The sequence below is a fragment of the Chroicocephalus ridibundus genome, chromosome 13 (genome assembly GCF_963924245.1).
Source record: "Chroicocephalus ridibundus chromosome 13, bChrRid1.1, whole genome shotgun sequence".
Classification (NCBI taxonomy): Eukaryota; Metazoa; Chordata; class Aves; order Charadriiformes; family Laridae; genus Chroicocephalus; species Chroicocephalus ridibundus.
In genome coordinates this window covers 1,224,910-1,249,932 of record NC_086296.1, presented here as the reverse complement: position 1 = coordinate 1,249,932, position 25,023 = coordinate 1,224,910, and the positions used below count along the sequence as shown (strand labels likewise).

General features: G+C 41.5%; 1 protein-coding gene across 7 annotated transcripts in view; it reads left to right on the top strand.

Moving 5' to 3' along the window:
• The first annotated feature begins 1,722 nt into the window (after positions 1-1,722).
• Positions 1,723-25,023, top strand: part of GNB1L (G protein subunit beta 1 like) — a 52,714-nt gene continuing 29,413 nt past the window's right edge. For 3 of the 7 annotated variants that reach the window (XM_063350916.1, XM_063350912.1, XM_063350909.1), the window contains exons 1-2: positions 1,723-4,618; positions 5,806-5,956. The gene's annotated coding sequence lies outside the window, so the exon portion shown is untranslated. Of the gene's footprint in view, positions 4,619-4,808; positions 5,078-5,805; positions 5,957-25,023 lie in introns of those variants that run through there. The other 4 variants (XM_063350915.1, XM_063350913.1, XM_063350917.1 and 1 more) reach the window with 2 other exon arrangements.

Below are 25,023 nucleotides of genomic sequence, written 5' to 3'. Positions count from 1 at the left end.
AGTCCTTCATTATTTTAAAAGGTAAAATAATCTAAGGCTCAAGCATCCGAGAGGATCTCGGTGTTTCACTGCTCCCGATGGCAGTGACCGCCAGGCCTGGTGTGGGACTAAACACAGAGACACACACCAGTAGCCCCAGTCCCGTGGGGCAGCTGCGCGGAGCTGGACTTCCCACCCAGAGAGAAAAACAATTCTCAGGGGCTACAGCATGTTTCCAAGCAAGAAAGGTGGGGCCTCACTTCGCAAAGCTCTGTAAACAACAGCTCTTTGTCTCCTCCATTTCTTTTCACCCTGAACGTGTGGCTATTTTCAAAGGTTGGTTTCAAAGAGCTGCTTCACAGCCACCAGCCGTATTGTTTTATCTGAGGAAGATTAGGGCTGAGAACGTTGTGGTTTTGTAGTGAAAAGACTGCATTGGAAATAGCATATTTGACATGAGACTGTTATTTATGCTCAAATAACCATCTCGTTTAAGGATGAGGTAGTCTTTTTTTTTCTTTCTCCCACAGTTTAGGTCAATCATGTATAACGACAAACTCCCACTCAGCCTCCCTTGGCCCCTAATACTTTCATTTCATTCTTCTTCTGCTCATTATTTTATGATTTTGTCCTTGACTGGAACATTTCTCTTGTTCTTCCTTCCATGCACCATTAAGGAGGGAAAGAACTTACATTTAAAGCTCAAGCCCTGTGTAGCTCTTAAGCCATAAATAATGTTTTATACAGATTCTAAGATTATTAAATCCTTCTAGTTAGCCTCCCTCTTACTTTTACAGCTCATCTGATTAGAGGGGACATATTCTTTTGAAACTTAACTATTTCTGTTTTGCTTTTGCAAGCAGACATGGGACGATGGGATCTGGCTGTATGCGTTGCTGATCAGACGACTTGCCGTGGGGATGCAGAAGAGCTTGCCTGCAAGAGAACTGGTTGTTGGCATGGAAAAAAAACTCCAGAGAAGTCCTGTAATTCTGAGATGTAGTTGACTTTCGGAATGCAGGCAAGTCTACATGAAATTGAAATCTATCTGGGGAGAGAAATGCATTCAAAATACACTTTTCTGGAGAAGGCTGACAGGCACATCCTGAGTAAAGAGAATGCTTGGGTGTGAGCAGACAGGCTATAGCCATCAGAGAGTAACTGCTTTTGGACAGCCGTAGGAACTAACCCATTGGGCTCTGGGCATCACCTCCCTGTAACTCCATCTCCTTTTGATAGCATGGCCCAGCATCACACAGACGGGCACCTGGAGCTCAGCTTTTCCCCACAAATGCAGGCAAAGCAGCTGCCGCAGTGTGCAGACATCCCGAGCCTGGAGTGCTGAGCTGCTCTTCATTCTGCTCGATGCAACCTGCTCACCTCAGGCAGCACCTGAGGGCTACGGCCAGTCAGTCAGGCCTTGCCAGGATTACAAACTATGGAGCCGAGCACACAGGAAAAATAGCCCTACTAGAGACAAAGCTAGTGAAAAGTGCTGAAAAGCCTCACAGCAGACAGCCTACCCAACAAAACTTTCTCTCCAATTAGTCTGTGGTCATCAATGAGGCAAACGTCTCCGCCTCCTGAGCCAGACAGGGTGGTGGTTTAATAATAGGCATAAATCTATTGTGCGTTTCTCCACGTGACTTCGCATATTCCGTCAGGGCAATGCATACCCCAGAGAAGGAGTAGAATTTATGTGTACAATAAAACAATAGTGCTTCAGTCATATCAGCTGTTTGACGAACTTTAATATACATTTGCTATAAAACAGGCAGCAATTACCAGAATGTGATACCCAAATAAAAATCCATGATCCATTTGCACAACAGATCTTCAATTTACTCACATTCATGTGAAAGAGACACATAAAAATGATACCCATGCTTAAAATCACTTAGAAGCAGTCTGAAAGACCCCACAGTTGCAAGTGATACTGCAGTACTTAGCTAATACTCATGTTTCGATGGCTTTGCCTTCATGATTCTTCCAGTGGTTCCTTTATGTTTTCTGGTATTTTGCCAAACACCTGTGAATCGGCGCACAACAAATATTCCTGCCATTTAATTTAGCCTTGCACAGAAAGGCTATATTAGGCCTGATGCAGACCTAATCCCAAACCTCTAAAGAGGTTTAAGGCACTCTGGTTTCACCTAATCCCGAAACCTAAACCAGAATCATTGAAAACCTCCATAACACCACAGGAATGAGCAAATAAAGGGTTTCCACTATGAAATTATGAAAAGGACACAGTGTATCTTTTGGATTTGAGACCTAAAGCTTTACCTAAGGAGCTTGGGCTGTCCACAATAAAAGTGTTTATTTTGAAGATAGGAGGTTGAAAGGTTTATTTGACTAGAGGGCTGATTTCACCCCTCCCTCCCAAAAAAGAAGAGGGGTGATCCCCTAGAAGGCTGAAAAATGGGAAAAGGGATGACCAAGTAACAAGGCAGGGGCAGCCCGGCAAAGCAGCCAAAGAAAATGAAGCCCAGGTTTCCATTTAAGCCTCTGTCGTGGTCCCCTGTGAGAAAGAACACGAGCACAGCCTGTGGTGCACAACTGGGCTGCTGGTCCCTGAAGTTCTTTGCAGCAAACACCAAAGGAAAGCGTTATTGGTGACATAATAAACACATTGCTGCTGTTCAAAATGGAGAATCTGCTCTTTTGAGATCTTACCGATGGGAGATAACATGTAAAAACATGCACTACAATGGAACTTTCAATTACAAATTGCATCCAACTGTAATAAATGTGATCTTGCATTAATTCATGTTAAATTAATTGGATTCTGTCATTCCTGAATTCTGGTAACCACCTTATCTTGCCATATAACTCATTATCTTGTGTTGTGAAAGGGGTATTTCATTTTCAGGGTGACTGTAGGGAATACTAACAGTACCATATTCTAATAAACATTTAGCTCCTAACAAATTAAAGACCTGAAAGTATACTGCACGTGTGATTTCATTATGCGTAGCATTTTATAGCAATGATCTACTCCTCTAAATTTCTTAATTCAAATCATTTCAGCAAAACATGTATGGAAATATGGGTCTGTATTTGTGCATTATACAATACTGAAGGTATTTCTCTGTGCTTAGGAGATACCTAATAAAGGGAGGCATAGCCTCCTCCGTGTACTGTGGTTTCACAACCACTGAATGCCATTCAGGAGCCCTTCAGAGCAAGGATTTAGGAACCAGTATTCCTGCTGATGAGAGATTTGATATAATTTGAGTAGAAAAGCAAGCCCCATATTTACCTTCACAAACTCAAAAAAATCTCCATGCCTTTGTTTGCATCAATAGCACTGGAACAGAAGAGCACTTATTTAACAGCACTGTGGTACTCTAGGTGCAATTTAGCTTTTAAAGAATCTTTGGCTCCATAGGGAAAAATGACAGAAAAACTGAAAAGCATGTTTTATGAGGTACCAAACTTTCTAGCTGGAATATAGCAGTATAGCCTTCTGAGAAGCCATATAAATGTGGAAACTTTTCTCTCCTAGCTAGGTGACACAAGCAAATGATGGTTTATTTCCTTTCCTTGAGCAAGTCTTGGTGTAGCTGGAGACCAAGAGGGGACTCTAAAGGGGGAAGACAATGCCATTCCACAGTCCTGTCACACGTACGTGCCTGCACTGAGCCTGCCATCACCTGTCTGAGGAGGGTGGATGGGCATGTTAGCAGGGTATGTTCCAATCCCACACAGCAGCATTTTTGTTCTAGTAGCAACAATACATACTGGCTTATTTCACTGTTACCCGATTTAGTCCAATTATGACACCTAACCATTAACTTCCATTTGAAACCATTTCAGGAGGCAACCTTCTTCTCTAAAGAGGCTCTCCTGCAAGACAGCACCTGGAAAACTACGTGTGGTTGTGTTGCACTGAGACACTTGGGTCTGTTTATCCCAGAACAAATCCAGATTGCCAGCGCTGCCAGAAGAGGCGAATAAATCTGGGAACGCGATACCCCCGTGCTGAACAGAGCAAAGGACTGCGGTGGAAGCAGAGTGGGAGCGAGCCTACCACACTGTGCGTCGCGCAGCCCTCCGATCAGACTTCATGGTGAGAGCTGCGGTGCCCACGGCAGCCACCGCCGGCTCGGTGTGCGCTCCATGGCAGGTACAGCCCGACACCCGCACCCCGGCCAAGGCCTTCCCGGCTGGCTCCGGCGCTGCTGGGGCCTCAGCTCTCTGCTCCCTCACCTCGTCCCTCGCACCTCCCGCTGCTCCTGCTTGCCTCCACAGCTGCCACACGGTTCAGGTCCGGCCTGGCGCCGCCTCCCGCCGAGGGTAAGGCCCTCCCGGACGGGGGTGAGCCGGAGCCCCTCGCCGCCCGCGGAGCCGGGGTGCGCGAGAGCCTCCCTCGGCGGCCAAGGCCCGCGGCGGCTGCTCGGGGCCGGCGAGGGCGGGCGGCGGCCGGGCCGGGCCGGGCCGGGCCGTGGAGCAGCGCGGGACCGTGGGGCGCCTGCGCGCCTCCGCGTGACGTCATGCGCGGCCTGCCAGCATCACGCCGGGGCTCGGCGCTCTTCTGTGTCTGCCTGGTCCCCGGCAGGCAGCCTCAGGTACCGCGGAGGATCGCCGAATCATCGCTGTCACGCTTCCTGCTTCCCCCCCGGCGGAGCGGCGCCCGGTGAGAGACGGCGGGGACGGGGGGCTGGTACAGGGGGAGGGGACGGAGGGGACGACCCCGCCGCCACCGGGGGCTCGCGGCTTGGCCGCGGGGGAGGCGGAGCGAGGGGGTGCGCCTGTCACGGGCGCTGCGTGGGGTGGGGGCAGTCTGCGCCTGCGCGAGGGCGTCGCCACGGCAACGGCGGGGCGACCGTTACCCGCCTCGCGCCTCCCCTCAGGCGGCAGCGGCGCGGCCGGGGCCTGAGGGAGCGGCGGCGGGCGGGAGGAAAGCGATGTGCTGGGGAGAGCCCGCCCCCGCGGGGCAGACCGCGGGTCTCCGCGCAAGCGCCCGCCGGCAGCGCCAGCGCCTCGGGCCTTTGTCGTGCTGTAACCCCGGCCGGCAATCGGGACCGCGCTGCCGCGCACTCAGCCCCCGGTGGGACGGGGAGAGGATCAGAAGAGTAAAAAGACAGTTTACGAGGTAAAGCAAAAGTCGCGTGCACAAGCGGAGCAAAACAAGGAATTAATTCCCTGCTCCCCACAGGCAGGGGGTTCAGCCGTCCCCCGGCCAGAAGGGCTCTGTCACCTGTAACAGCGACTTGGGAACACAAACGCCATCACTCCGAACGTCCCCCCTTCCTTCTTCTTCCCCCAGCTTTATATATTGAGCATGATGTCAAATGGCATGGAATATGTGGCTGCCCTATCCCGGGAGGTGTTCAAGGCCGGGTTGGATGGGGCTTTGAGCAGCCTTGTTTGGTGGGAGGTGTCGCTGCTCAGGGCAGGGGGGTTAGAACTAGATGATCTTTAAGGTCCCTTCTAACCCGAACCATTCTACAATGTTGTGATCCCTTTGGTCAGTTGGCATCAGCTGTCCCAGCTGTGGCCCTCCCAACTCCTTGTTGTCCCCCAGCCTGCTTACTGTCACATCAGTGTGAGGAGCAGAAAAGGCCTTGACTGCCCAGCAACAACCAAAACCAGTGCGCTGTCACCAGTATTCCCTTCCCAAACCCAAGACACAGCACTACACCAGCTACTAGTCAACTCCATCCCATCCCAAACCACAACAGCCGTGAGTTCAGAATACACCCAATCAAATATTTGGTATCAGTGAGCCATAAATACCAAACCTAGTTGTAATGGAGCTTACAGTTCGAATGTACTGAATTTTACAACTCTTCTATAATAATCCCAGTGCTTTTCTTTTAGGACCAACAGAAATGAGTGCTTTTAAGGTGTTTAAAAGTAAGGGATAGTGAACAAGCTTATGTAAACACTGCTTGGGCAGATCAAGGCAAGGCAGGGACCTGCGTCTACTGAACTTGGAGACCAGTCCTGTCCATGGAAAGTACAGCTTCAGGTGGGTCAGTGCTTCCTCTGTGCCTTCCCCCCACCATCTGAAAAATTGTAATGGCAGTCCTCAGGAAGACTTACAGTGCTTTAATGCCCTTCATTTGAAAGCATTTAGAAAATAACAACGTAGTATTGTTAATAATACGTACATGAAAAAATAGTATTGACCTCTGATCAACCTGGTGTGGTCTCATAGGTGACCCTGCTTAGAGTCGGAGATCGGACTGCAGGCCTCCTGAAGTCCCTTTCATCTGGAGTGATTCTGTGACTGTATAATTGATTGATACACCATAATTTCATAAGGCAAACTTCTATTCAGATATAGCCTACAGAAATCTACAAAACTACCCTCATTTCAACAGATTGACTAGAGTTCCTAGGTTTTTACTTTTATTACTATCAGAAAATTGAGAGAATCTTGCCGTAATTAATTTTTCACAGATTGTTTCATTGAAGGGGAAAGAAAAAGACCAACCCCGCTTATTTGTCTTTGCATAGCGCATACCCGGAGTATGCTGCTCCTCATTCACAGAGCGGCAGCACTGGTGTTTTCCAGTTTTCGGGTTTCCTTGCTTTTGCTCCCTCTACCGGCACTCTGATTCTGCAGGGAGGTACTGCACGGTTACCAAGTGGGTGAGGCATAGGCTGTTTTACATCTATTTTCAGTGTGGGCACTTTGTTCGCTGTGTAGCATTTCATGGACCTAGCTGGCATCCTGAATGTAATCTCGCAGTGTCTGGGTGACATCTGCACACTGATATCTGACATTTGGATTCTTTCGTTGTATATTTTTCTTTTCAATAGTACTGGAAGCAAAGAAGAAAATGCCTTATGTAGCATCTTTATATACCACTTTACAATAGAAAATAATCTCATATCCAGCGTCAGTAGCTTCATTTTGAAATGACCAAGGTGAAAAACGGGCATTTGTGCTCTGAAAAAACAGGCAGGAGAGATGGAAATCTGTGTGTAACTTTTACTCTTCACTGGGAACCATTTTGAAGAGCGCTTGTCCATGCTTTTTAGCACAGTCTCTTTGTAACCTGTCATTCTTCGAAAGCTCCTTCCACCAACCCCCAGTTTTAGTAACATTTCTGTGAGGCTTTTAGAGAGGGCTGCATGACTGGGAAGTGTTTCATTAATAATTTGTCCTGTCTGCGTAAGTTATATGGAGTATAGAGGACATTTGATTTATTTTTAACTAAATTACTACATTTTGAAGAAACTACTGGAGTAACTTCTTGTTTTTTTAATGACTCCTATTAACATTTTTATTGATTTACAGGTAAACTAATTTTTTCTTGCTGTAAAAATATCCTATGATCGGGAAATCTAACTCTGTTCTGGCTCAGATGTGTAATTGTCAGTTATAAAGATTCTGCAGATGGAAATTATGTTGGTGCATGCACTGGAGTAGGCGCCAGTTTCTACTATCAGATAAATAGTCTGTATTTGGTGAATTGATGTAAAGACTTATTTTTAAGGATTAGAATTATAATATCAGAATTGTAACATATTAGGGAGCAGATCTGTTGACTGAGTATGTTACGCCTTTTCTGACCCCGTTGACCATTTTAGGATACCGTGAGTTTCTTTTTGCAAAGAAACGCTTAACTACTGACCCGTATATGTTCTTACATTTCAAAGAGGCAATTTTTTTGGCTCTCTGTCGCGTAGTACGTTGGGCTATATTATGTTTTGTGTTTGCGTATCTTTTATTTTTAATTTGTGTAGTATTTCTCTGCAAGCTCAGCCATAACAACATACTATTTCATTGGAACAGTAAGAACTGTAAACCAGTCAGTTGTCACTAATTTGCTTCCATGGGAGGTTTAATGCTGAAGATTCTGGTTTTCCAAAATGATATTGTATGAAGCACTGTCTTAATTGGGGAAAATAACTATTATGACTACTCTTCTGGAATAAATTGTTTTGTCATAGCTATGTTGGATTATAGGTGTATGTCTGAGATTTCTGGGATTGTTGAACTTTCCTTTTTGGACACCTTTTCTGAGTTGTAATGTTGATATGTTTCTTTTGTACAAACTTGAAACCTCAGCACAATGTTACATGTTTGTGTGTATGTCTTTATAAAGAAAAAAGCTAAGTTTAGTAGCAGTAATAGTGTCTTGATCCCAGAAAAATCTGTGTGGATAGATTTATGCTTTCTTTGTAAGAAAGCAGTTTGACTGCACTAGAATATACTTGGTAGTACAAATGAAGGGTTTCAAATTAGTAATAGCTTGAAAACTACTTTAACTACTGGGGTTTTTTTTCCAAATTATTGGTCTCTGTGGAGCAGTAAAAGTGATCACAAAGCAATGAGAAAGAAAGAAATCTACAAAAAAAAATGCACAATTTTTGCCCAGGCAAACCAGCTTCCCTTTGAGCTCTGTGCTGGCACAGTTGTATAATAAAAAGTGGATTTTTTTGCTGTTCATAAGCAATAAAAATAATTTCACAACTGTAATGAATGCACTTCCTATGGTACATTTTCATTATATGCAGCTAATAATGGCATAGCTTGTCATTTCAAAGACTGTTTTAGTGGCATTTGTGACTTGGTGTAAATGCTCATATGTCATAGGATTATTTGAAAGAACTGGAATTTTGAGAGATGTCAGGTTTGCCATGCGGAGAAGTATGACTCCTTAAACAATAGGCGCTAGTTACCAAAAGTAGATCGTAGACGACATTTAGACTACAAATATTAGAGTCAACAGATTTACTTTAAAAAAGAGGTATTACTAGATGTCATTTAAAAAGGCATATATTAGCCTTGAAAATTTCCAGACCACTGAACTGGAGAATCCAGGCTATGCCATGATTCAGAAGCATTTAAAATATGAATCGGTCTCTTCTGCATCTCAAAAGTGAAAGTTATAGGGGAAACCACCTTTTCTATAAATGGATTTACCAGCATAGATCTTTAGCATTGTAACATCATACTGTAAGCAAAGGAGTCTTAGGAGCAAAAAATAATATAGTCAGCAAATTTTCCCTTTCATGATTTATTCTTAAAGGTCAGAAGGTGACCGCTACAGTCAAAAAATAGTAATTTGTACGGGAAAAGCTTCCCAGATGAGATGCAACCCTGTCCTAAACCTCTGAGTTTGCAGGCCAGGTTTTCCAGAGCTGCTGGGTGACTGTTGGGCATGAAGTAAAGCTGAGCAAGAACTATTTGGAAAGAAACATAAACTAATGTGTTGCCTTTTTTTTTTTTTTTTTTTTCAGTTATTCCATAATTTTTCAATAGAAGCAAAATTTCTTTGATTTAGGGGAGGGAAGGATTCTGCTTTAAAACATACCAGATAGGAATCTTAGGACAGACTTTTCACACTTGGACAGCTGGAGCAGCTGTAGATTCCCCACTGAAATGATAATGCTACAATTCAAGATTTAGAAAGGTAAAAAGTGTGACCAGAGCATTAAATAGAAGAGCCATATGATACCAAAATTAAGCTCTGTGTTTATTATAAAGAAAATCCTAGTTGTAGAAGGGAAAAAAATGAACTTGTTCTACCACTTTCTTTTTTCCTCGGGAGAAAACACAGAATATATCCTAGGTAATAAATCTGTTTTATGGCTCACATGAGAAAGGGTGGAGAAAGTCCCATTATTTTCTTCCCAGAAATTGAAATGCACATGAGCTAACATGGGAGACACTGGGATTTTCATCCAACAAATGCACAGCTGGCTTCTGCTTTTATTGTTTTTCTAAGCCTAATAATTTTTCATTTGATTAGCTGGTGGCTGACAAAACTTTCACTTGCTCCGTGTTTTGTATATTTAGTAGAGTAGGTGTGATGCAAAAAAGGTATTGTAATACATACCCAGAAGCATAGTTCAACTTGTTCAGTTGATGAGAAATTTCTACTTGCCTCTCCTTAAAACGCAAGTTTCTGTCTTCAGGATTTGAGTTTGAATATCAAAAAAAGTAACTTCTTGAGACCTAGAAACAGGAGAATTTTGTAAGCATTTGAGGATTATTTTTTTTTAATTCACATTGTAGAATTGCATGATGCTCTACACATATAAAGAAAGGGTCAGGAATCAGTTGGCAGCCTACAGTGCCAATTTTGCCATGAGAAAGTAAGTGGTGAGACTGTTTGAGGGAAAAAAGTCCTGTTTAGGAGGTGGGAGAGGTAGAGCTGTAAACGAGATATATCAAGGATTTTAAGGGTATGCAGGGTGAGCTGTGGAGAAGATGCATGGACACACTTAATGTGGAAAAAAAAAAAGTGAAAAGTGAAAAAAGCCAAACCTCTACCTAATTTGAGGTCCATTTTATGTCCTTTTATCCAGTGACTGGCTGGGGGAGGAATGATTTTGTAAAGATTAGTAGAATCTATGTACCTATGTTCTGACCTCGCTCCGTTGCGCTCACTGAATAATCATTAAGTTCAAGCTCTGTAACTAGAAGGTTATGACTTTGCTAAATGCCACGAAGCAATATATTTTCACGGATAAGGAAAATGACTTTAATGGAAAAATATGAGACTACTGAAGTGGCAGTAGATCATCATGGGAGCTCTCTTTTTGTTGTATCTCTCTTAGAGACTTTATACCTGCTAGGGACCAGAATGCTGGGTCTGTGGGACGGTTGCTTAGGACGTGGAAGTGTATGAGCTGGTTGCAGCTGGATGCTGCCCAGTGTAAAGGCCCGTGTAGCTGTCTCTTTAGAGGAGGTATAATCAGTGCAGCTAACTTCACCGTCTGCCTCCTTTTCCTCAGCCTGCCTTGTTAGAATTTGCAGCTCTGGCCTGCCAGTATTTGGCTATTTGCTCTAATAAATTTTCTTATCTGTGATGGGCCTGTTCTGAAGCTGTACTTTGAATTCTTTCACCTGTGTTAGACCCTTTGATTTTTTTGTCCGCTGACACATGAGGTGATGCCACATTGGTTCCCAGCTGGGCGAACATGTCACTGGCGGGGATGCTTCTGGCATGTAGCCGGGGACACTGCTGGTTAGTAGAGGCCCTTGGAGCAGAAGCGGCTTGCTGTTGTGGCACACACTTTTCCAGCAGCGCAGCACCGTGGTCTTTCTTTTGCACTCTGATCCCTTGTCCCAGGTGCAGAGGGCTCTCCGTCCAGCTTGCAGTAGGCTGCAGAGAGGGAGAGAGCCCATCATGCTGTGCTGCATAAAAGGTGACACACACTCTTAGCTGCAGAAGGGTCTCTAGCCTGCTACTGTTGTACAGAATCCGTGCGCTTTGCATGAGATTTGCCAGGTCTGCTGTTGGTAACAGTTTGACCTTATTGAACAAGGCTCTCAAATTTGAGACTAATTGAGAACATGTGAAACATTCAGGATTTTTTAATTTTTAATTTTTTTTTCTAGTTATGTGTTTAGGCCACGGAGCTTTCACTGCAACAATTGAGGGTGTTGGTTACTTCCTCCTGTGTTTGTGTTCAAAAGCTTTTTATAGTCCATTTTTCCAGTTGGCGTATGTACTTCCTCTGTTGCAGTTTAACATGTAATTCTTCCCACTCCCTCCCAACCACTGAAGCTAAAGGAAGACCTTCAGGGTTTTTTATTTATAATAAAAATGGAGCTGTGGGGTTGGGAATGGTTATTATTCCTGCTTCAAAATGTGTTCTTCAATAAGTTGTGTTTTGTTCTTGGTAAAAGAGAAGCAAAGAATAATCAGCCATATTTAGATTACAGGACATTTGGTTTGAACTGGACGTTTCCAGCTCAGTTTTTGTTTAGCTGCAAATCTACCTAGAATGACAAAAGTTTGTCAGAAACATGAATGGAAGTGGGCTGCATTCTATTTCTTGACAAAAAAACCCTTAATGTAGTGCCAATTGTGAAGAAATTGTCAGTGTCATCCATCCCAACTTCTGCAAGGATCACAGCTGAGGTGAACGCAGTCTAGGAGCTCCACATCCACTCATTATTTTGCCCTGGCACACTGACAGCACTTGAGCCTGGCAAATTTGGAGCTGCGCTTGAGGTCTTTCCTTTAAGCAACATCAGTTACACCCAGGAGGAAGGAAGGTGGCATGGCCGCTTCCCCTTCGATGGCTGACAGAGGTGTCCCCATTCATGCATACACTGCATCCTGCTTAAGGACAGTACAGCATCTGGTTTACCACAGCTTCACTCCTGTTTGCTGGATCTTTCTATCACCGTTTGTCCAGGACTCTTATTTAGCCCCAAAATAGAATTAGTAATATTTAATATTGCAGTCTTTTTCCCCCCTCTATGACAGATAGTTTATTGAGAATATCTACTGGGAATATCCTTTATTTCCTATGTTTTGGATGATATTTCTCAATAAAGATTGTATTTTGGAACTAATTTTCCAGTTAAAATTATGTTTTAAATCTAATCTTGCAAGGTTTTCCAACACTAATGAACACAGCCCTGGTCCTTCAGTGGAGAGGCATGTGCAGACATGGCCAGTGCAGACTGAACTACCTCACTGCTTCAGATCTTTAGTATTTTTAGTCTATATGTAAGTCTTTGTTTGTCCCAAGTGACTAGTTTTAAGGTGACGTGGTAACTCTAACTCAGTCAGGACAGGAATTCAAGGGTAGGAATTCACTCTTCTCTTTTCCCGTGTACTAGCTCCACTGTAAGCTTGCAGCAAAGAGTGGATCTGAGGGATGCAGAGATTAATTGTGACACTGGGTCTGAGGATCCTTGCACCTTAAATCTCATGTCTTGCCATGGGATGTCTAAGGTCCTGACAGGTCGTTTTTTAGCTCCTTTTGTATTCTGTGGTTACTCCGTGAAAATAACATTTTAAAGGCACTTGCTTATTTTATTGCTTCACTGCTAAATAATTGAAATCAGCACTTAGCATTTAATTATAGTGATTTTATACTATAAATATTACATAGTGCCTGACAATCTAATTGGGCATTTTTATAACAACCCCCTATTTTTTAAAATAAGGGGAAAATCTCTGAAATTCATGTCTTCATGTTTGTGCCCATTAAATGTGGTTATCATTATCTAGTGACGATGTATGTTCTTTCTAACTAGTATTCTCTTCTCTTCCACGCTGATGCTATCTCCATGCTAGATTATTCCTGTCCCTAGCAGCACCGCGGAGCAGGAGGGGGAAGTAAACGTGTCCCATGTGGCCACTTTAGACAGCAGCTTTGAGCATGGGGAGGTGGAAAGGGAGAGACAGCGGGGCAGAGAGGCAATGGGGTCTTCGTGCCTCATCCTTCCCTCACTGTCATACAGTAGGGCAGGCCGAGGGGGGCCATGGCTTTTTGTGCTCTCAAGCTAGTTAGGAGTAACGTGGGAGTACGTTGCATTTGGGACGGGGTGAAATTATTTGTTCTCCCGTGTGAGAGGAAGGGAGCCAGGGAGGAGCTGTGGGTCTGAGTCACCCGTTCTTCCTGGAGCGCCTCCTGGGGTGGTGCCGCTACATGCAGCCCGATACAAGACTGAGCCTGAAGGCTTGAGCTAGCTGATTGCAAGTATTTTACAGAAGTCTTATTTTCTGGTAATTACTTTAATATGATTCAGTGTTTTCTCTTTTGTCTGATCTTGTTGATGAGCCTTCATGCCTGCTCCTTCCCCCACTGATATGGGAGCAGGGCAGGCATTCCCATACCATCCGTACCATTCCTGCTGTGTTTTGCCTCTTGGTTTCAGTGGCTGTGAGTAGGTGCGTTTTGAAGCGTTGTTGCCATTCAATACAGCAGACCAAGAGTGTGTCCTTGCAGAAAAATGGCTGGTCCAGGACCTGATCTTGTGAAGCCTTTGAAACTACTAAGCTGATTCAGATAGTGGGGGCAGAGCAGTTTGCAGAATTGGGGTCCGGGTACTGTTTGCCAGTTGACATTCCTAGTGATTCCTGAAACTAGAGCTCCGGTGGAAACCTGGAACTTTGCTTCTGAGGCAAGCATTGTGTATGAACTGAGTCCAAAGCACCCAGTGTTCAACAGATATATGAGGAATGGTTAGGATTTAGGTTCCAGTGGGTCACCAGTAGTATTTAATAGAGACTAATAATAACAGTGAACAGACTCATTCCATTCCCAGATCTCTAGGGTTTTAAAAATCCAGCAGAACCAGCAAAATACCTAAAGCCCAGCCACTGAAATACAGCCAAATTTTGCGAAGATTACAATGGTGGCTTCAATTAAATATGAATTGTGCACTTTAAATGTACAATTTATTTAAAGTAGTTATTTTGCCAAACCATAAATGTACCAATAACTAAACCAAGAAATAACAGATTAAGAAATCTAAGTTTGTAAGGTTTAGAAAAAAACTTTCAGATATTTTTAATGCTTTTGTTTAACCATGTGATTCATATTTAGTCCTAGTTAAACCTAATTCATACATGCATATCTTTATAGCAGGCTGTACACTTTTCATAAGCAATTGACTGGTCTGTGTTATCGCATTTGTTCAACACAGGTTGGGGGAGAGAGCTGTAGACTACAACTCACTTGCAGAATCCTTTGCCATATAGTAGAAAAAAAATCTGTCTCAAGTTATACCTACAAGGAAGACATGGGTGCTCATAATTCATATTATCCTATAAAATTTAGAAGAGCATTCAGAGACTGCAAATGAAGGTAATTTATGTATAAAACCTCATCCATGAAGAATTTACTGCCATAGTAGGTATAATATACTTTGGCACAGACTTCTTCCCTGGAACTAGTACTTGCAGAATTGAAAAAGGAGCATACCAAAAACCTTGCAGGTTAAACTGTGATCTGGTTCTATACAAAACACATTATTATGGAGGCTTTTGTGTTTGAGAGAGCTAAAGCCTGTTGCTAAGTTAATGGTCCATGGCTGTTGCAGATGTGTGTGAACATCTTCACTATGCGAGCAGTCTCTTTAAAATCAGTGTTAGTTTAGCGGTGCTACCTTTGTGCAATTATTGATGTCTGTAAGTATTTTAGACCTTAGTGGGAACTGAGGAAACTGCAGAAGTACATTCATATAAAACATTCTAAAGTGTAGTATCTAAAAATAAATATTCTGCTTTGCAGAGGTAGTTTTCTAGCAATGTCGTGAAATCCAGATCTCATTTCCTTCTGCAAGGACTGCACTGGGAACATGAGGCCTTATCTTCCTCTCTGCCCTTGGGCAAAACTGCCAGATAAAGGCCATGGGTCCATCCATCTTGTTGCCATTCTGAGACAGAGGCATTTCTGGGTGACCACAGGGAGATGTGGCTCCTGTGTCCCGGTAGGTTCATGCCAGTAGACATGGGCATGTGGTGGCAGAAGGGAGGCCAAGGCAGGGCTGGGGTTATGTTTCAGTGATGTTGTGCACAGCCTTGGGGAGATTGCCGCGCTGTCTCCTCGGTGCTTAGGTGCCTCATGCAGCAAGAACAAACATACATTTCCTTTTGTTCCTCCTGCTGGGGTCTGATTTCTTTTTTCTTTTGAGATTACATTGTGCACATATGCTTTTACAATTGTTGCCTCTTTTTGACCCATACACTTTTACTTCCATGAAAGTTAATGTCATGAAATGACAATCAAGGGAAAAAGGCAACCCGTTGCAACTCCAACATTTCCATGTAGTACAAAGTAACTTCAAAATAGGGAAGGATCTGATTTACTGTAGAATATGCCACATAAATGCACATAGCTGGGAATGGGGAGAAACAGCTGCTAACATGATGTATTGGAGGGATTTTGAGCCAAGTCAGCAGGAGAAGCTACAGGGCTTACTGCTATAGAAATGGACCAAAGCTCTCAAACATTGATATAGAGCAGGTAGGACCTTTAAAATTCTTTCCCAAAAGATACACGGTGGTGTAGGGAAGCAGTCTGTTAGGCTTGGATGGACAGAGAACATTATCAGTTCCTCTGGGATTTTAAGTAGTAATTCCAGGAAGTCTAGGTGTTTCAGGAAGTCCTATTAAAATATTATGCTATTTCTTCCGGATGTAGATCCTTGGACAGTATACTTCCACTTAACCTTTCCTATGCTGGCTTGCCCTGCAGCAGAAGTCCTACACTATTGAGAGCAAAGATCACTTCCTTTGCCAGGTGTATTAGCTGGAATTATATCTGTTGCAGAAAGAAGTAACTTCTTTCTTGAAAGCGACACATGATTTTTGAGGTCAGTGAAGATTTATCTTGTCAAGGATGTCATTTTGTTACTAAGGAAAACCTCGTTGGGCTCTTACCTGAAGTACGGTGTTCAGTTCTCTGCTTTTCCAGGTGGATTTAGTGGAGTTAGAGACGGTGCAGAAAATGGCAACTGAAATGATTGGGGAAATGGAACAACTGTCATGTGAGGAGAGATTGAACAGGCTGTTACTCTTTGGTTTAGAGAAAGACAGATGTTTATCACTGAGATTTACAAAATCATGAAAGTGATAAAAAAGCTGAGTGTGAAACTGTTGCCTTCCAAATCCTGCAGTGCAAGAACTAGAGGGCACTCGGTGAAGCTAGTAGGAGATCAGGTTTAAAACAAATAAAAGAAAATACTCCTACATTTTGTGAAACTACAGATAGTGAATTTTTTGCCACAGGAGGTAGTGAAGGCAGTGGTATCAGCACATTGAAAAGGGATTAGACAATTTCATAGACAGCAGGACTACAAATGGCCTGTGAAGTTATGTGCCCTGTAACATTAATGCAGCAATTGTGCAAGGAGGAGTAGCGGGGGAACAGGCTGCAGAAGCAGTCAGGCTTCTGTCTTCTCCCTGAATAGCATCTCTCGAGAGTGTGCCAGTGTTGGAAACAGATACTAGGCTAGATGGACAGTCAGCTGACCCAGCAGCACTAGAACCATACGATGTTTTCCTTTGAAAGGTTCTTATTGTTAGTACACTGAATTCTCATAGGATGCTCAAGAAAAAATTGATAGCAAGTGTGTTAATACTGCATTGTTGATACCTGAAATATTCATGTATTTTAAAGTCTGATCCATTGATAGTCAAATGCCTGCCTGTTACTGTGCATGTTACTAATGTGGCATGTATTTGGAAAACGTACAACTTGGAAAATGAATTTTAAGTTTGTGTGTTTATTTTTCTTGGCAGTGAGTTTTAGTTATCTCTGAAGTGAAAAGCTCTCCAGGTGCAGTGAAGCTGCATGGTGCCATGAGTAGTCTGGCAGGAAGGTATGCAGGGCAAGTATGCAGGAAGCTGGATAGGAGTAGTTTCTTCATGCTCCAATACTGTGTGCTACTGAGATGCCTTTGTGCTAGTTCCAAGTAGGCCAAGTTGAGAGAACGAGAGAGAGGAGGGACTTTGGGCCGAACACATCCACAAGCCAGGGGCCCAGCACGTGGGATGTGGTCCCTGTCCAGGCACTGGGCTTCAGCGACACCAGAGCTGCAGCGACAGCCCTGCAGGTTGGGGCCTCCTCCCCAGGCACCCTGTTCAGAGCTTTCCAACTCTGAATTGCTCAGTCAAACCCAAAATAAGAAGCTACTGCTTCCTATTAGGAGCTAGCTCTTTTATTATTTTTATATATTTTTTTATTTATTTAGATATTGTTTGTTATCAACAGCATTTAGAGGAGACCTGCAGAGACGGGGGGAAAAAATCACTAAATCACTTTAATACAGGACACAAAAAAGTTCTTTAAAATGTTGTGGGGTTTTTTGTTAAAAAAAAAGTCTTTTGTATGCTTTATTTTTTGAAACATTAAGCAAATCAACAAAAACATTCTCTGTTTTAATTAGAGGACATGGGCTTTGTTCACATGGAGACTTTTGAATATTTGTGTAGCTCCTCTGCTCTGGGCACAAGCTTTTAGTAGAGACTCTTCACGAGCCAAAAATGGTGCCAGTGCAGCGAAGGTTGGTTCAGTGTGTCTGAGGAAACTGGTCGTGCTCTGGTGGTGTTGAGAAATCCAGGCTAAACAAGTCCTCACTACTGGTCTTGGATGTGCTATTGGGAAACATGTTTGGCTTTTAATCAAAAGAAATGCGAGTGCTTGGTTCTTAAGAGTATCTTTTTTTCTCTTGTTTCAGTTAAATAAATGTTAACACACATGAAGAGCTTAAAACTGTCTGACTAAAGCCTCAGCTAATTGAGCTTTGGTTCCGTGAGAGTTTCAATGTCATCGTCCTTTTTGTTTTCCACTTTTCTCAGGAAGTACTTCAGCTATAAGGCAAAAATAAACAAAAGAAACCTTTTAAATCTTCACACTTAAATACGTTTATGTATATTTTTAGTTACTACTTCCTACTTGCAAATTTATCTCCATCTGAAAAAAAGTTTCAGATGTATTGTTTTCTTAACAAAAATTTGACCCTCATCTTTATAGACACATTTTCACTATTTTTCCTATCAGCATTTAGTTCAAAGCCGCACTTCTAAGCACGCAGGCAAAAACCCAGTTCTATTGTATAAAATAGAGATGTGTGGTTTATATCATGGGAGTTTAGAGAACAATGCGAAGGTCAATTGTGTTGCTTGCTCTCCTGTCCCATGATGTGGGTGTGTATATGAATGCATCCCTGGAATTCCACTCTGGGATCTGCATCTTTGAAGCTGATGCTAAAATTACTGCTGAGGCTCTTCCAAAGGCGGATACTGATAGAAGATTCAATGAAATCGAAGGTCGCCAGTCTGGTAGGCGTTGAAAGATACCTGGCTATGATACTATTTCTGATTTAATAATGCGAATGGGAGGCTAGCCCTTTGTAATAATTAGGACTAATTACTGAAGAGGTGTTGACAGATGGGCTAAGAGGAAACAAACTGCCTTTATCCAGTGGCTTAGAGTCAGATTACTAGTCTTGTGTTATCTGTTTCTCAGAAAGTAGAAGCTTCAATCATTCACTAAGTCTTCAAAGGGGAAAGGGATCCTAACAATATACAGGATTTGGGATGAAGCTATGAAATACATCTTTGACTCAAAATGGCTAAATTAATCTCCTTTCCGTAAATTATCATACTTTTAAAGTTTGAGTTACAGATGGAGAATCTGATTGTAGTACTGAAAAATATGTGAAATCAATATTGATGACTGTCCTGTCGTTATCTGTTGTCACTGCTTCTGCTCACGATTACTCTAAACTCAGTTCCTTGCTGTTAATTATATTAATATGATTTTTTTGATTCCCTCTTATGGCATGCTTGCTCTCCACCTGAAATGGAGACAAGAGAAAATATTTAGTACTGTCACGTTCAGTGTTTGTTTTATGCAGATGTCACATCTGCTCAAAAAGCAGAAAATACATCTGCCCAACTTAATTTACAGTTTTTACCATTTTAGGAGACAAGATCATGCATATTTTAGGAAGAAAACAAATTACAAAATAATTGCATTTACTGAGAAATTACTCGTTGATGTAGGATTTCCTTAAAAAACATTTCTTCTCTGCTTTTGGATGTAGTGTCCATCCAGTACGTCTGCACGGCATACGTAGATAGGATTGTCCAATATGAATGGAGTTAGCAAAGGCATTCAGGGGTTAATGCTCTGTCACTAGAGCAAGCACTGAGTGTGACTTACCGCAGGCAAATGATTTAAAAGTCTAGCAACCCTCCCTCTTCTCAAATGACTGCTTTTAAGTGCATTTCTTCCCACCCTCCACCGTATATAGGTCCTGTTTTTCTGAGAAGCATGAGATAAATACGGTTGCATTGAATGGCATTTATAAGAAGAGGTAGCTTTCAATTATTTATTTACTTTTAACAAAAGAGGCCTTTTAATTAGTGTTTAAATATTTATAACAGTTTTATTGTGCTGTAAAATCGGTTATACTTTGATCTAGATTTTCAGGTTTGAGATAATAGGGTTGGTAAAAGTTTTCCTAATGAATTTGGTCAGAACATGACATAATCTGATTATCTGATGAAAGATTGACACTTCAGTTCCTGCCAGCATAAAAGTGTGGTACAATAGGGGGCTGTTCAGCACACATTGAAAGGCTGGGGGTTCAAGTTCAGGTACCGCAGAATTGTTCAAAGTTTCAAATGAAGGCGGTGAAACAGTTTTGCATTTTTCACTATGTTTTTGGTTAGGAGTAGTTTATCGTGGATGAGAGGAGTGAAGCTTGAAGTTACATGTGTGAACTATGTAACTCTGTTTTGTAACTTTGGTTTTATTTCTCTCCATTTACTAAATAGCAGTTAGTGTTGATCCTTAAAACATAGAGAAACTCACTGATGCGAACATGCAGACACGGGAAACAGTACTACAAACTGGGAATGAAGTATCATCAGTATTCAAATGCTGTTAAATGTGGGAACAGCTTTTTATTAATATCCCTCACGTTTTAACAATTTAACTGTTTAACATATGATTACTCTTATCTCGGAGCCTTGGAGACGAGCATATTTAACTAATGCATCCTACCCGCTTATGCAAAATGGATATAGACTTATGTGATCAAACTGGCAAGAAGGAACAATTGTGGGTTTGTATCTAAAGGGTAAGCTTAGCCTAAACTGTTAAAATAAACATTATTTTTTTTATTTGATATTCAGGTAATATTTGCCTTGTAAATGTTATTCCTGTTTGCACTGGAATTATAGTGATCCTTATTAGATTTCCTGGACTAATTTGCTCTCCAATAACTTGGCTTATCCAAATACTTATGCTGTATTGGATGGGAATCCTAATAGACAGATAACACGTGCTATTAGTAATTAAGCTTGAATTTTGGGGGATATTTCATAGCATAAAAATACTTTATAATCTGTAACTTTGACTCATATATTTAAAAGTGATAGACGTAACACTAAGTCTTCCCTTTTTTTTAAATACTGAAGGGGTTCTTGGAGAAAGTAAAATGTACGTACCAAAGGTTCGGTCTTTACTGAAACGCAGTTGCTTCTGACCTGGAGAGTTCACCTGAATAAGGATTTAAAGTTTTAGCCTGATGAATTGATGCAGATTAAAGTACTGCCCACATTACTTTGTTTCTTAAAACACTGTGTGGCGTGTGAATCCCACTGGGCATGGGAAAGGAGTCAGTGAGTGGAGTCCTAACCCCAGTTCCAGTGGCTGGGTCACCTTGGGAGGTCACCTGCTGTCACTGACTCAGTTTCTCCACAAAGAATGACCCATAACTATGCTGGTTTCGGAGACGTGTTTACACAGAAGCAGAAACCTTCTGAAGAGAAAATGCTTTATGAAATACTGCTGTAATGAATGAATCCTGCAAACCCTTCCTCATTTGAGCAGTCTCACCGGCGTCATCTACCAGTTCAGATGCGTGTAGGTCAGATCCAAAATTTGGGATTTGAAACATAAGCTGGACACAAATAGGAATTCCCTTTGGTTATTTAATATTTCTTCTATGATTACACCAATCTATCCCATTTGCCATTTGCAACTTCAAAGTATATTTTTAACTGTTATGAAACCAATGTTGAGAATATAAACGTGGTGGGCAGGAACAGGTACAATCTGATATAAATGTATCTCCCACCGAGGCAATGCTGGTAAAGCACTTCGCCTGTTCAATTCAGCGCAGAATCTTTTTTTCCTCTTTTAACAAATACATATTTTGCGAACATATTTTGTACTTGTCTTTTTTACTTGATGAAATGTAAACTGTGTGATTAAAGTAAAAGGAAATATTTTGGAAAGCACTGTCAGAGCTCAACTTGCAGTGCATTTTAATTTAATTGCCTGCCTCTACAAGGCGTCTCAGCCTTGGTAAGGCGCATACAATAGGGAGTTATTTCATAAGCAGAAGGAAGCAGACAGCCAGGAACACGAGCAGAAGCTTTAAAAGTACATGAAAAGCAAATTCCTTCATTGTGTCTTCGTAAGAGTCACTACTCAGTATCTCCTCCCACCAAATGTGTGAGAACTGTGAATTTCAGGGATGTTCATGGTCAAAGAAACTTGAGGGCTTCTGACTGTAAACGACAGTCATTTTTACTTCAAGCATGGCCAAAGCAAAATAAAATACAACACATGTAATTCTGTGTGTAATAAAATAATTGTATGTATTTCTTTTATCACAGTTTAATCCAAATATAGTATTTAGAGAGTAAGAAAAGAATTTATATACTTTTGTTCTGGTTGAATCTAAGGTAACTTAATGCAAAATTAAAATGCAGTGCCTTGTAAAATTTACTGAGGTACTGAAATGAATATAAGTTTAAGATAAGTATGAAAATGGGTTATGGTCTCTTTCTCCCTTATTGTTGACTGTATCAGGCCAGATCCTGAGCAGAGCTCAATGTCAATGGAAACAACTCCATCTCTAGCAGCTCTGGACGTGGTCCTGCACACCAGGAATCAACTGATAAGTTACCGTGTCGGGTATTTTAGAAGTATATGTTAATTTCCTATAGGTTATATTTTTATTATGTAATATCATGTTACATATACATTTCCTTAGTACTAAAAACTCTTAGGTTCTATTTCACACTTTGAAGAAAAAAGTATAGAAGACAAAAATGTCATCCAATTTGTACTGTGTTTCATGTTCCTATGCCCTGTGGGAGGAAAAGAAAAGTAATAGAACAGACAAATAAATAAACGCGGTGTTGAAACTGGCATGACAGTTCCTGCTCTTGTGCAACGGAACTGCAATCAATTTATTGTCTTCATTGGTCAAATGCCAGAATAACAGTATAATATTATACAAGAGTAGATTAATTAAAGTGTAATTAGAATGGAATAAATTAAATAATCATAAAAGTTTGTCATGGGAAAAATATGTGTTTAGAATTAATTAGTTTTCAAATAAAGTGATATTTTAATTGCTCAGAGTTACAGAATCCTTAATTGCAGACATATAATTCTGGCCCAAATAACTTCAGTTGCTGTAACAACTTGATATATTTCTTCTCCGTCAATTCTTTTTAATAGTTTGTTACTAAACAAGATTATTGCAGGAAATGTCTGCTAAAATGTCTGGAAGATGTTTAATTAAGGCCATGCTATCTGAGGACATTCTTAGCTCTTGGAACCACAAGATTTGTGGCTGATGCTGCACTACGCAGCGCCCCTAATTAGGGAGGATGGGCAGGCAGGGCCCGGGGCTGACAGACCGCTGTGCATGGCTGAACTAGAGGCTGCTCCCAACAATCTTACGATGGTCCTTGGCGTATCAATCTTCTGCTAGATTACAATGATTTATCAAGTGTACAAACTGGAGTTCATCTTAAGTCCGAGGGTATGGTATAGAGAGACAGTTGTATAAATACTTCCTTTCACTTACATCGTGCATTTTCATATTCTTCAAGTTTTCACAGTGATTAGGCATTTGTTGTCTTTTTTTTTTTTTTGCATTAATCTGATGGAGAGTGTGTTGCAGAGCTGAACTACCATGGGCTTTTATGCCTGCTTTCTTTCTCCAAACAAGGCTGACTGTAGTTATATCACTGCGCTTTATCACGCAATTAATGGTTTCAGAAAGTAAAACAGATGGGTGTCTTTTCCCTCATCTGCAAAAGGAACCTGTTCGTGAAACACTAGGATTTCATCTGTTTCAGCTGCATTTCATGCTGGATTTTAGGCTCCCCTATTAAAAGCTAGCGAATGTATGTGAGGCAGGGGCTCTCCTGTTTTCAGACCCCATATTTTTGGCGTAAACGTATCCATGATATTTGGCTGTCTCCAAAATGTTTACTTCAGTAAGATTTGCAATGCCCAAAATGTTTAGCTGTGTTAAAAAAGGTCAGCCAGCTGATAGCTGAAGGCGAATATGTCAGAATGAAAGACTGAAAAAAAATTATCAGTCCGACACAGTGGGAGTATTAGAATGATTAATGTTTATGTTAATTTATGGCTTTTACATATTGATTAATAGCTTTTTGTTTCAGTGACCAAAATGTGTAAGTGGCAATGAGATCCATATGCTAACTCAGTGTCTTTCAAATAATTACAGTCATTCTTAGTTTTGTTCCCATGCTGAATCCAAGTTTTCGTACAGAAAATAATTATTATACAGTGACTTTTTTAAAAAATTGCAGATGGAAGTGTTTGCAAGTGAATCTCAAGGCACAAGCCTGGGTTTCACTATTCCTGGAGGTTACACACTGACATTTATATATATTTTTCTTGCAAACTTCATTACTTAAAATCGTAATATATTGTGGTTTAGCCTCATTCAGTTAGGGGTTGTTTAGAGACAAAAAAGGTGCTAACACTGCGAGGAGCCATTATCTGAATGGAAATCATTAAAAATGTGTTGCATTGCACGATGGTTATTAGTCATTTTCTTTTCTGCTCCCATCAGATTTCTTGGCGTATCACCAATTGCTGATAAGCAATTTTGTTTGCTATCTGTCCATTGACTGGTGCAATTAAAATGTGGAAACTTCCATCATTCATTGTCTAAATGTCAGGAGAGAAAGTAATTTTGGGGAGCTCCTGAGAAACAATGAACTCGGAACGTCCCTTGAAGTCAATGGGAAATGGAGGTTCTCGGCACTTCCCAAAATGCAACTTTGGAAGTGGTTTCCTGAGCAAGTCGTCATTAGGCAGTAGAAACGTTACGGTGACTATTTCGAATGAAAGCTCTGGGGGCATTTGGTGTTCCCAGCCGATAAAAGGAAGGGCTCTTGCCAGGTGTGATGGTGGCGGTGTGGCAGCAGGTTTATGGTATCAGGTACTGAAGGATTGTGGAGCTCGGTCATAGAAATCATTGCATTCTCTTTGACGTTGAGGTGTCTCTAACTGCCAGGTGTTGCAAGGAAGAGAATTCTATCTAGAAATCCATCTACAGCGTCTAGATACTGCATTTTCTGGTGCAAGTACAAGCACACTCATGAATGCTCTCAGTCCACTGTTGGGATTTTTTTCCTTTTTTTTTTAATTATTTTTTGAGGTTTTGAAGTCGCACATGAAATACAAATAAACATCACTGTGCTTAATCTCTACTTTGGTAGTCACAGGCAGTAATATGAAAAATAATCAATTTAAGAGAAAGCATTTGGTTATCCTTACTCTTGAAAATTAAGAGTGCTTTATTAGTACATTTTACTGGTTAAATCAGAAATTTCTACTAATTCTAATCTCTGCTAGAAATCAGTTTCTTGATTTAACAATTTCTACTGATTTCTAGTTTCCACTTGAAATAAATTATTTTTTTAAATTAGCTTTAAAGAAAACCTAGAAGTATAATACAGTTTATATCTCAATTTAGCACCAAAGATGGCAAAGGGAGCTTTAAACTGAACACTGCGGTGTAAGTTGACT